A 13,284-nucleotide genomic window follows, 5' to 3' on the forward strand; every position below is an offset into this window, starting at 1 on the left:
GGCTGATTAATGCTTAATTTGCTACCACCCGCGACCAAAAAGGGCCTATTGATGTCCTACGGATGCCTCTCTTGTGAACCAATCAACCAGCTGAACTTGTCAATTACCTTGGAACATACGCAAAGGTATGTAATATTTACATATGTATATAAGTATGTATATGTGCAGGCACATGCACTTGCCGCTGGTGTGTAAACACGTTTGGGGTGCTTTAAACATTCCTCAAAGTACACTAACCCCATGTGTACTTGTCTGTTTGTTTGCACAGCATCTATGGTATGCGTTTCTACGTAGAGTTTCTCAAATTCCCATACTGTACGATGTCTGCCTAACCTCAGCCGCTGAAATAGAATAAAAAAATAGCAACGCGTCAATATCTCCGACTGCAGTGCCGTCGAAGCGGAAACAGAGGTCAACGATTGCGGCGAAATATTATGATGAAAGCCATGTGTGCTCTCTATTACCTTTCGGGCATTCAGGTAAACAAACCAATGGAAAACTACTAGAGCTCTGCTACCAGCCCAGCAACTTTCCGTCTGAGCAAACACACTCTTCTACAAAGCGGCAGACACACAAACTGCGAACTCTCACATTCTTCCTCCATACGCGCATTAGCACATGTTAGGACATCTAGCAGTTGTTGCCAAGTTTAATGGCCACCAGACATGTCAATCGTCTGCGGAGAACTCACAACATAGTGGCGGACCCAGCGCTAGACCAGTCAGCAGAAACGTCGACATTGATGGTTTTCGAGGTGGTTGTGCACCGTAATCTCTGCGAATTTCAGGCGTCTGTCTTACGACGATTGTGTGTGTGTGTATATGTGCGTGTGGTCTCTAGATGATTTGCCTGTGGTCGTCATTAGAGACTGTTGCGCATGGGATGTGGCAGACTCTGCAGCGGCTTGTGGGTGGTGTTAGGCGGCATGCTGTCGTCACTAGCATCATTGTTTGTTTACTCAATCGTGCAAGGTTTTCAATAAAAGTTCAACGTTTTCGCAACTGACGATGGCGCTGGTGATAACGTGGCATCTGGCTCTCTTACCTTGTTTGGGATTTTCTTTCTGAATGTCAATAACCTCGGGGTATTCTGTTAAAATTCTGCAGCGAAAACATTATTAAGCACAAATAAATACTTACTACGGTAACCAGTAACAGTTGTTTTCATTGGTACATGAGCAAATGTGGTATATTATCTATATACCCATATATATATGTATGTATATATTATGGTGGCTATGTATATATATTTCTTTGTTAATATATATTTAGCGAGTAAGTTTTAGTGGCAGGAATTAGCAAGCAATTTTGTTGACATTTTTTGCATAAGTAGTATCTCAAATCTCCTTCAACCTTACAAGATTCCGAAATAATAGAGTATCTCTTTCCGATAAGGAAAACTGCAGCGGAACAACATGAAGAAGATAAGCATACGCGTCTAAAGGCAGGCGGCAATAATCTCACAGGGTATTATGTCAGTTAAATGGTTTTAGAAGCAAGCAGGCAGTAGCTATTGGGGCGGCTGGAATCCGGCTGCATATACAGGGATTGTCCGGAAAGTAATAAGGCAGTCTTCCGCCGCGACTATACTTCGAAGCGTGCGCATACCGACTGGGCTCTGTAGATGGTTGGTCTGGATTCGAGTGGTTGGTCAGTTGTCTCTGAGCACCTGAAGAGTCAGGACAAATAGCCGAAAATACAGGGCTCATTAGAGCAAGGATAAGCGATTAAATTCTGTGTGAAACTCGGTTAATCTGCGACAGAGATGTTTGATATAATCAAGCATGCTTCCTTCCCCAGATATTGCTTTAGCAAGAAGTGGTGTGTTTCGGTGGCACCAGGCCTTTTTGGAGGGCTGGGAAGAGGTCGCTGAGGAAGACCGAAAGAATGAGCACATCCAATGTGAAAACGATGTTCATTGTCTTTTTTTTTTGTCAAAGCCGTCAAACCGTCAACGCCAAGTTTTACTTGAAAGTTCTCAATAGGCTTAAACGAAGAGTCAAACGAGTCCGATAATACATCGCAGCCGATTGTAAGTTGCACCTCGACAACGCCATACCTACGCCGCTCTGACCGCTTTTGTTGTAAGCAGCTACCTAACCAAAGCTGACTTTCCAACCCTTCCGCAGTCGTCCAACAGCCCAGATGTGACCCCCTGGATTTTTGTGTGTTTCCTTGCTTGAAAAGCCCGCTGAAAGGGGATCCAACCTCCTGTACTTCTGGAACACGTGTTATATATCTAAGAGCTTAGCAGTTCAAACGACTAGACTTGAGATGAAGTCGTTCCTACATTTCACAAATTCGCTGACGTTCTGTGTGGCGAATACTTTAGCTTAAACTAAACTGAACTTCCATCTGATATTACCAGTGGTTGCATGTGTAAAGTAACAGCCGGCCAGTATAACCCTTTCATATGTCAAACCTTGGAAAGAAATATCGAAATCATAGAGATATCTGCGATTAAACAAAGCGTAAATTAAAATAATGAATAGAAAACTATCTGAAGATGACCATACTCACAATAAGTCACCGGTTGAATTTCCTTAATATCCGATAACCGATAATATCGAGGAACATATATGTTCCGGAGTTTGGTTATATAGTTAAAATCTCTTTGTTAACGCCTTTAATACATTAGGTTATAACATTAATAAATTTGAATATTTGTCTATGATGTACGAGGTCCAGTAACGTACAGAAATAATATTAAATTTTATTGCAAAAGTATGAGTGAAAGAGTTTTAAAGTTATGAGCACCGATACGAAACGGTGAGTTCTGAGTTAAGTCATTTAAGATTTTGATCACTAAAAAGCGGTTTCTGATACAGTATTCTTGAGATATTAGCATAGCAGCTATATTTCTCTTACCTGCTATATTTTTCATAGCATAAAATATTAAAAAAAAAGGATCTTAATTTTAAATTGTCCAGTTTGTATGGCAGCTAAATGTTATAACAGTCTGATCACAACAACTTTCTCGGAGATTATACTGCTGTTTTGGACAATGAGCTGTGCCAAATTTCGTGAAGATAGCTCGTCAAATAAAATAGCTTTACATCCAAGGACTAAATTTCGATCGTTCAGTTTTGTAGAGCAGCTAAATACTATATAATGTCGGTGACATCGACGAGTGAACAAATTTTGGAGTGAAAAGTACGTGGGTACAATTTTAGATCGATATCTCAAAAACTGAAAGGCTAGTTCGCGTGTATACCGACGGACAGAAAGACGGGCATATCAGAGTCGACTTACCTCGTCATGCTGATCATATCGGTGACGATTTTTCTTTCAGAGTGTTACAAACTACGTAGCAAATTTAATATAAACTGTTCAGTGTAGTACAAAATAATTTGTTTTTAAATTAACATATGTATTTATAAAGCTTACCTTAGAGCAGTGATAAAATCCCGCTTGGACGCTTTTTGCTGACGACCTCTGTAAAAGTTAAAAATTTCATAAAATATTTTTCCAAAATCATAGAACGAAAACGAATAGAAAGAGCTAAATATGAAACGAAAAATTATTCCTAAAATTAAAGATAATACTCTCTTGAATATATATTAGATTGTCTCCGATCCGCCTGTTTGTCTTTTGAATTTCGCGGCTATGTATAAAGCGTTCCAACGGTCGTATCTGGCAATACTATAAATCTTTGAAGAGTCTTGACATAACCTACAAAACGACGCTATGCATGATTAGTTTGGATATTGCCTCCAACCGTTATAGAAATAAGCATGTAGTTCACTAACGCCGAAATTCTTACTATTTTAAAGTTTTCCTTCGTTAAAGGCAAATCCGCTAGAGAAACATTCCATGAGAATAATGGTGTTTTGGGGGATGACTGTCTATCACTTCGAACTGCTGAGGAGTGGTTTCCATTCCGAGCGGGTGAAAAAAAACACCACTGATAAGCCAGCCAGCGGAAGATCTGTGACGACGAATACCGATCAAATCATGGAAAACCTCAAGTTAGACCGGCATGTGGCATCTCGTGACATCGCCCAGAAGATATGAGTTAGTCACCAAAGTATATTGAACCAGCGGCAGTAGGCTGGATACACATAAAAACTTGATGTTTGGGTGCCGCATGATTTTAGGCAAAAAAACCCTTCTGCACCGAATCAACGCCTGTCATATGCTGAAGTGGAACGAACTCGACCTATTTTTGAAGCGCATGGTGACTGGTGGCGAAAACTCCAAAATATCAAGCGAAAACGCTAGTGGTCGAAAGCCGGTGAATCGTCTCAAACAGTGACCAAGCCGGGATTGACGGGCAATAAGGTTTTGCTGTTTGTTTGGTGGGATTCGAAGGGAATCATCCACTATGAGCTGCTCCCACATGGCCAGACGATTATTTTTGGTATCTACAGCGAACAACTGGACCGCTTGAAGTGTGACTCGTCAGTAGCTACGAGAGCTCGGATGAGAGGTTTTATCACAATCACCATATAGCCCGAACATAGCGCCAAGTGATTACCACCTGCTCCTGTCCATGGCGAATGCCCTTGTTGGTGTAAAGTTGAACTCAAAAATGACTGTCCGAGTTCCTCGCAAATAAGGAGGGGGGTTTCTACGAGGGAGGTATTATGAAGTTGCCGTCTAGATGGAAACCGATTATCGAATGAAACGCCGCATATTTGAACTAAATCCGATCACAGTAACACTTTTCATAAATCATTGTATAAAGGCAAAAAAGCGGAAGGGAGATATTTTAAATACACATGGAATTCTAAGTTATCATGTTAAAAAATGTCATATTCATAGGTGGCTCGATGTAATAACCTCTGAAATTAAATTTTAGCATACCACAATAAAGATCTGCATAGACTTTACACTTTACATATTCCCACGGAAAAGAGTCTAGCAGTGTGATATTACACAATCTTGGTGGTCAATCCACCGTAAATAATCTGCTCATGGAAATGTTCGCTGACCATGTGTCGGAACTGGCAACGTCTTGTTGAAAAAAATGTCGCCGAGATCACGAGCTTCAATTTCTGGCATTAGATAGTCGGTTGCAGTGGCGAACTCCATCGACGGTTACGTTATCACCAGTATCATTATTGAAGATATCTCGAAAACTGATTAAAGTTCAACAGAAATAAATTGTGAAATAACTGTTATGATATGAAAATCATGTTTAAAAAATAATTTCAAAACTTAAACTTCATTGAACTGCCTACGAATCAAATTAAACATTATGTTTCTCCTATTTTCGATTCGCTTAAGCTACTTATGACACTGAAAAGAAACGAATAGTCGTTTTTGGTGAAATCAAATCGCTGCACATTTGCCTTAATGATAGCAATTTAAGTCGTCAGGATTTTTGATAGCCCACTTCGAAGTCATAAAACGTTTTTCGAATTCTTTCAGTTGCCATCTTCACAACAACTGGCTAAAAAAGAAAAGCTAGCGCTGAAAAAGCGCATGAAAACTAACACACACACACAGATACCGGAATCAGCTGCGTATTTAATGTCTGCTGTCCCGGAATACCAAACATCACTCACACACACACATATGTGAATGCAATGTGCATGTGTGTAAGTGCCAGCGCTGGCACATATGCAAATCTTATCGAGAATATGCTCAGCAACATATGAGTGTGAATGTGAGTAGTATGTGTGGATATTGTATACAAACAAGTCGTTGTCCTTTTTTGGTATGCGCGCTGCTCGTTTACGTTTTGCTTAGAAATCACTGCAAACCGTTACGATAGTAAAAAAGCAAATTTAGGTACAGATTGACGAAAGCTGAGTGGAGGCTGCTGCTGTATGGCATTTGTGCATGCGTTGGTTGAGTTCGGTCGAACGTAGTGGCACGTGCAGCATGTGCAACACTGTTGCATCAATCGAATATATGCTTATGAAGACAATAACGTAATGCAAGCCGTGTACGCTATGATGATCCGTAAGGGATGAGAGTGGCGTTTCTACGCAAATAGCGAGAAGTCGCAATGTTTGTGCTATCAATGCCTAAGCTTCCGATTGCAGCATGTAAGCCATGTTAAATTGCACGTAACCGTGCACATTTGTTGCATCAATGATATGGAATTATTTCACATGAATTATTCAATTGTGTCGTTCGCAACAATACCCGGAACGGCCACTAACAACAATTGCATGTTAGGATTATGTTGTTGTTCAAAGTATAAACTGCCTGGATTGAATCAATTTCAGGAACCCACTCGAATACTGAGGTTGAGTGTAGATAAGGGTTAAGGTGCTGGATTGATTTCATTACCTGCATAAACTCAATATTCAACTTTACAAGACAGTTTGCTTGGGTGCCGGAAACTGGCACCACCACCTTTTTGTAAGCCCAAGGAAAGCATTGGCTCACCTTGAAACTATTTACTGAAATTATGCAAATTTAAAATGTGGTCCTTTCACTCACTTCCGAAAATTGTAAGTTGTATTCTTAATCCCTGGAACCAGCTAAATATTTGGTACTAGTTTCCAATTCACATAGATTACTTTCTAATCTCTTAATATTGTCTCTCCAAGTCCTGATGAGGATAGGGTCATTTATAGAAGTGCACAGAAGTGAGGACAGCGCCATTCACTTGGGAATGGTTCTTTTTCAAACAGGCTCAAACAGCTCAAGACTTCCAGTCTTAGACCAAATATCCTCAGGGTAGTCAAAAAAACACCCGTTCGAAGGCAAGCTAAAATGAGAGGACGAATCATCGCTCCTCAGGGCTGTACGCGGAATTTGGGGCCCGCCACTTCCCCATAGAAAAGGATGCAAAAGAACAACTCTTTTGATGACGATCCCTGCAAACGTGTAAAAGATTACAATTTAAGATCATGCAGCTGGATTATCCGGGCCCTAAATTGGGAAGGTGCCGATGCCCAGCTGATTGATGTCCTCGTAGGATTAAACGCTGACACCACCGGCGTTCAAGGTACGAGGACTTAGACGAGTAGGCCCTTGTGACTACATGACACTGGTTGAGCCCAAACTCCGAGCAATGAGAAGACGATGTGACCAAAGATGTATTTTTTAAGCGGCTGGAGCGCGTTCATGACAACTATCCCCGCAACGATGTAAAAACTGTGCGTGGCGACTTATAAATCCATGGTGTAACCTTTCCAAATGGGTTGAGGCTAAACGATTTCGCAAAGGACTGAAATATGATTGTTTGTAGTACTGGATTTCAGCACAAGGAAACTCATCAAATTCAAACCATAATCGATAGTGATTGACTGACGATATATACGTCTGACTATATTGACGTCTGTACTCGTATGCTCCTAGAATCTAAAATCGACTGGGATCATTATCTTATAGTAGCGAAGGTAGGCGCCGCCTCTGTACAGCAAACCATGCCCGTTGACAAACACAAGGAAGGTACGACGTTTATACAACCGATAACAAAATTCTTTTCTACTCCACTTGCTCTCCTGCTCTCTAAAAACACATATCAGTAACTCGGTATAAGGTACTGCCCTGCAAGCTCCTTACTTACAGCTGCTGGTGAAACCATTGGTTTTCGTGAAGTTCGAAAGAACAGCTGGTACGATGACGATTGTCACGTCACAGGGGAGAGAAAGCCGACAGCTTATCTCGCAATATTTCGGTCGACCACAAGACATGAGAGATGGGATATTTACCGAGAGCTGAAGAGGGAAGCGAGACTCATAGGCAGACCAAAAAAAAAAAAACAAAAAAAAAGCCCGAGTATGAAGAGCTTGATGACAGTGGTAATGCTCGAAAATTCTATGAAAAGATGCGGTGGCTCTTGTCGATCCCAAAGTGGTGTATTCGCCGATGTTTAGAGCATATTAAAGTTATGAAGGCGACACTTCCACAGCCTGCGGGAAGTGTAGCATCTGGAGATGGCGAACTTGATTCTCCATGCGATGACTGTGGATTAGGTGGGCCATTGCTCGACTAAGGTTCGAATAGCTCCCCGTTAATAAACTAATTAGACTTTATCAGTGTGCACTTAGAAGTGGAAAATTTACTTTCGGCAGATTTTCACTACGCGCGTAAATCTTTTAAAGCCGGCATCGACAACACCAAAAAGGAAACTGCCTCTGTGCCGATATCTCTGAACTTAGTACCCCTGAAAACGAAGCCGTCAGGATCGGTAATATCTCCTGTCATTAACAAAAAAAAAAAAAAAAAAAAAAAAAAAAAAAAAAAAAAAAAAAAAAAAAAAAAAAAAAAAAAAAAAAAAAAAAAAAAAAAACCGTCGTCACGGTGACATTGACATACTGTGCTGGCTGGTGTTGTTGTCCGGGTGGAGGAGAATATACTAGCTTTGAAGGAGTTCCAGAAAAAAAAGATGTCTGTGGCATAATGATACATTTTGTGGACTTTGGACCAATATATTTATGTTTTTTCTCTGGATATCTAAAATTTTCTTTCTGCTTTAGAAAGTCCTAAATATCTGCATTACTACATTCTTTTTAAGCAGGTTCGTCCAATTGAGAAAGTGACTGAAATTGAAATCATGGATTTGAATTCAACAGTTTGTAAAGCACTCCATACGACTAACAGTAAGCAAATCAACCACACGAGTTCAGCACATACTCTCAACGCAATCAGAGCATGGTCCCAAGGAGTAACACCAACGCCACTGCTGTTGTTGCCGTCCATTCCCATGTGACGCTGCATACACACTATAAGAATATGCAGCTTTTCCCCTGCCACACAATACAAAACTACAACAACGAGTCAAACGAGTTGTCATCATTATATGTGTTTGTGTAAATACACTTGACATTTTCTCGTAGTCAGCAGTCGATGAGATTCATCAAACTGCAGCGGTGCGTATGAGCAGCATATTCGCACAGTTCGTTACGTATACGCCCGGGTATACACGGGACGCATTGTAGCGGCTGAATCGATGACAGATGTCAATGCATACAAGCGCAAATAAGTCGCATAAATATTTAGTGAATCGGAGTGAGTTTACCGCAGTGCGTTTATATGCGTGTGTGTGTGTGTGTGTATGAGCGCGTGAAATGGCAACCTTTGCCGTTTGTGATGGCTCTATATTCCTACATGTATATGATGTTATTTGTTCTCTTGTTTGTACAAGGGCGAGGGTATCTTCTTCAACAAAGACAGACACATACACATTTGAACGAATGCCTTCGCACATGAATACTCACAAAGCGACAAGGAATATAAACATTTCGCCAGCGCCTGAGAACAATTCAATTTATTTTATGCTCTTTCGCAAATTACTTGTGCTCGCATTCTTTTTCTGTTTTCGCTGTTTTCTTACAGTAGAGTTTTCTTCGTCTTTACTGCTACAAATACTTAAACAGTTTCCTTGTCTCTTTGTTGTTGTTTGTGCTAGGCGGATCGGAGCATGGCTGAGCGTTGTAATGACTGCGACTTACTGTGTGTGTGTATGTGGCGGGTGGTGTAATAAAAAAGCTCGCAATTTCATTACGTACATTCCCTTCCAGCCTTCCCCTGAAAATAATAAATTTGTACAAATATTTATGCCTTAACGGGTGGAGGCTACATTGTGCGCACATACTAGCGCTTATTTGTTTATATTTTTTCAAGACTTCGGCCTTTTTATCGCCACTGCATCAGGCCGTTGTGTAAGCGATTATTTTTGCGTCGCTTCCCTATTATGTGCCTGATGACGAAACTTTTGCCATAATCACTTGTCTCACTACATTGCTTCTACTATTTCGCATTGTAATTGCTGTTATTACTTTTTATTGAGCAGTTTTTCCAAATATCGTATGGTTGCTTACGGTGTGGCACGAACGGTTTTGGTGTGTACCAACTACTACATTTTTGCGTGAGTTAAAAAAAAGCATAAGGTTTGTTAGTATTTGATTACTTAAGCTATATTCCCGAACTCACTGAAGATATTTCATTCAACACTGAAAGCAGGCAGTTCTCTCTGACCTTTGAAAATTTGGCCGATAAATTACTAACAAATTGAGACGGGGGTATATTCCGAGGATCCTGATATTTCCCTCTTCATTCATCTACAAAACTCAGCTAGCATCTTACAAGCGGAATTACTTCACTTGGAGAAGGGCTGACGAGTTCTACCGAGTAACTATGGGAGAACACAAAACTACCAAATACACAGCCGCCAGCCGGCGTTGCTTTGCTGTCATCGAAAGATTAATTCCAGCGCAGTCAGAAAAGGTAGTAAGGCTTTCAAGCTCACTGGCAGGTAACCCGTACTTGTCCATAATTTAGAATCATTGCCATATGAATATTTTTGGTAATGAAAAAGCAGTTGGCCCCTCTATATAAGTGTGAGGCGGAGGCAATACTGTACTTAATAGAAAGGATGAAGAGGGAGCTCAATGCAAAATTTTAAGAAATAGCAAAGAATAGATGGGAATCTACAACCATGTGCATGTGCAAAGCAATTGTACCAAAATATGATAGATCCGGGAAAATAATATATCGAATTACAACTATCCCAACGGGGCAATGCCCCATAACAATACTTGCCGCCGCTGCAAACTCGTATGAAGTAAGCAACATATTCTTAACTTCCGCTGTGAGTGCTCAGCTAAATCATAAACTAGACTGAGAACTCCTGCAATCCACGTGGTACCAAAACTTGACGGTCTATCCATAAAAAGCATAAAAGGTAATTGAATTATTATATCTGGTAAGCAAGAGTTCTTAGTTTTGGCTAAAATATAACGGTTGATCCCTTCTCTGATGGACCACGCGCGGGCAGTGAAATCTGCCATTTTATTTTTGTTCAACATTGTTTGCATTCGTTATTGGATAATATTCGACGGAATAACATAATTCAAGTCTATGAACTAGACGAACTTATGCGATTAATAAAAGCATATGATGTAAATATAATTCAAACCGATTTTAATGCAAAAGTAGGAAGAGAAAAGGTCAAAGGAGGCTTAGGTGATAGAAATAAGAGAGAAGATCGACTAATTCAATTCTTTTAGGAACACAAATTTATAATTTCGAGCATATTATATAACCTGCCTCCCAGTAAACTTTATACATGGAAATCTTCAGAAATCAAATAGATTACATCCTGATAAATAATCGCTTCTGCTTCTCAATAAAAAAGCTCAATACATATCTAGGAGTGTTTGCAATTTCGGATCACAACTTACTACTGGCAAAATTGCGTATTAGACTAGAATTAATTAAAAAAGAAAGCCTAAAATAAAGCTAAGTCTGGATAAGTTGAGAAATGAAAGTGAAGTAAATGAAACAACAGCGTTAACTTCGGCTGCACCGAAGCTAATATACCCTTCACAGGTGCATTTATTTTAGTAACTATGTGTTCAGTTTGTGTGAAAACTATATGATATAGTAATCCGATCTGAACAATGTTTTCGGAGATTATATTATTATCTTAAACAGTAATCCTTGTCAAATTTCGTGAAGATATCACAACAAATATGAAAGCTTTCCATACAAGATCTTGATTCCGATCGTTCGGTTTGTATGACAGCTATATGCTATAGTTAACCGATCTGATCAATTTTTTCGTAGATTACATAGTTGCCTTAGAAAATAATCTATATCAAATTTCATAAATATATCTTGTCAAATGCAAAAGTTTTCCATACAAGCCCTTGATTCCGATCATTCAGTTTGCATAGTAGCTACATGCTATAGTAGCCAATCTGAATAATTTCTTCGTATATTACATTATTATCTTAGAAAATAACCTGTGCCAACTTTTGTGAAAATACATTATCAAATGGAAAGTTTCCATACAAGAACTTGATTCCGATCGCTCAGCTTGTATGGCAGCTATATGTTATAGTGATCCGATATCGGCAGTTCCGACAAATGAGCAGCTTCTTGAAGAGAAAATGACGTTTGCAAAATTTCAAAACGATGTCTTAAAAACTGACGGACTAGTTCGTATATATGCAGACAGACGGACATAGCAAAATCGACTCAGCTCAACATACTGACCATTTATATATATATTCTTTTTAGGGTCTCCAACGCTTCCTTCTGGATGTTACAAACTTAGTATACCCTGTTCAGAATATACTAAATGATATCTCATAAAGAAGTGCAGAAAGTATGTGGAGCAACTTAAAAAAGATATAATTTGTACTACTGCAAACAACTCTCTTGGAATATATAAGAAAGAAAAGTATATGGCAGAAATATACTGAAATCATTTTATCGGATAATAATCGATTGAACCATAACCTTCATCTCCATCACAAACCAACTGGCAATTATATTACGAAAGCCGAAATATTGAGAGTTTTACAATCAATGAAAAATTAGAATGAGATTCCAGCTGAAATTTCAAAGTTAATAAACGACAAAAATATGACGCTTGAGTAAAGATTTTTAACTTTGTTTAAAATCTCGCCAATATCCAAAAGATTTTTTCAATTCTACATTCCAATGGTGACATAACCGAAGAAATATCTATTTCACGAGGTGTAAGACATATGTATGTATGTAGGTTTGAATTAAATCAAACTCGGTTTATTTTAAAATTATTTAATTAGGTTTATTTAAAATTAAATTTATTATAAAGTATGTTAGATGGTCTTTTAGGTTTGATGACCATAAAATGACTGCCTCTTTCGAAGTACGCGTTACTGTCCGTTTCTTTTCTCATCTTCGTCTCTTCGTCAATCTGTCCGTCAAGTTTGCAAGGTCGCATTTAATAGTTGTTAAAAGTTACGTCCACTTCTAGTTGTCTTGCGTTCGTCTGTCGGTCCCACATGTATGTATATTTGGAGGTAATATTTCGAGAATCGGTTACCACTATTGATCAAGGTGTGAAAGTAAATGGTATTTTCATCAATAATGTACGCTATGCGGATGCCACTACATTTATAGCCGATAACTTGATGAGATTATAAGAATTTGTAAAACGAGTTAACTTACGTAGTGACGAATATGGCCTAGGTATTAACATAAACAAGACGAAGTACATGATTGTTAGTAAGAAAAACATAAACAATGACATAAAATTCATGATTACATTCATACCTTGCACAGAGATACATATTGAAGTATAAGGGAAAAGCTGAAAACCACACTTGGAGGTAGTCTCACGGTGGGAAATTTGACAGCACTTATGTGCGAGTCCTCTGCAAAATGGAAAAATGTCAACGAAGCGTCAGCTCTAATTATGGCAAGACTGAGATATTTACAGCAGATTAGGCGTCAGTCAGTCCATACAATAGAAGATGTTTAAATGTTGTCTTCTCTCCAATGAAGTAATACTTTGTCCAGTGGTCCCGTGGGCGAGACATGAAATGGGACTAGGTTAGGTTTAAAGTCCCGCACTTTGGTTTTCGATGCTTTTTAGTACTATCAA

The 13,284-nt window shown here is 39.2% G+C and overlaps 1 protein-coding gene across 2 annotated transcripts in view; it reads right to left on the minus strand.

The window, feature by feature from the left end:
* Positions 1 to 13,284, minus strand: part of LOC108965755 — a 162,806-nt gene that overhangs the window by 131,652 nt on the left and 17,870 nt on the right. For both annotated transcript variants that reach the window (XM_018928358.1, XM_018928357.1), the window contains exon 2: positions 3,387 to 3,434. The gene's annotated coding sequence lies outside the window, so the exon portion shown is untranslated. The remainder of the gene's footprint in view (positions 1 to 3,386; positions 3,435 to 13,284) is intronic.

This window comes from Bactrocera latifrons, unplaced genomic scaffold (assembly GCF_001853355.1).
Source record: "Bactrocera latifrons isolate USDA-ARS-PBARC rearing strain unplaced genomic scaffold, ASM185335v1 scaffold_147, whole genome shotgun sequence".
Taxonomy (NCBI): Eukaryota; Metazoa; Arthropoda; class Insecta; order Diptera; family Tephritidae; genus Bactrocera; species Bactrocera latifrons.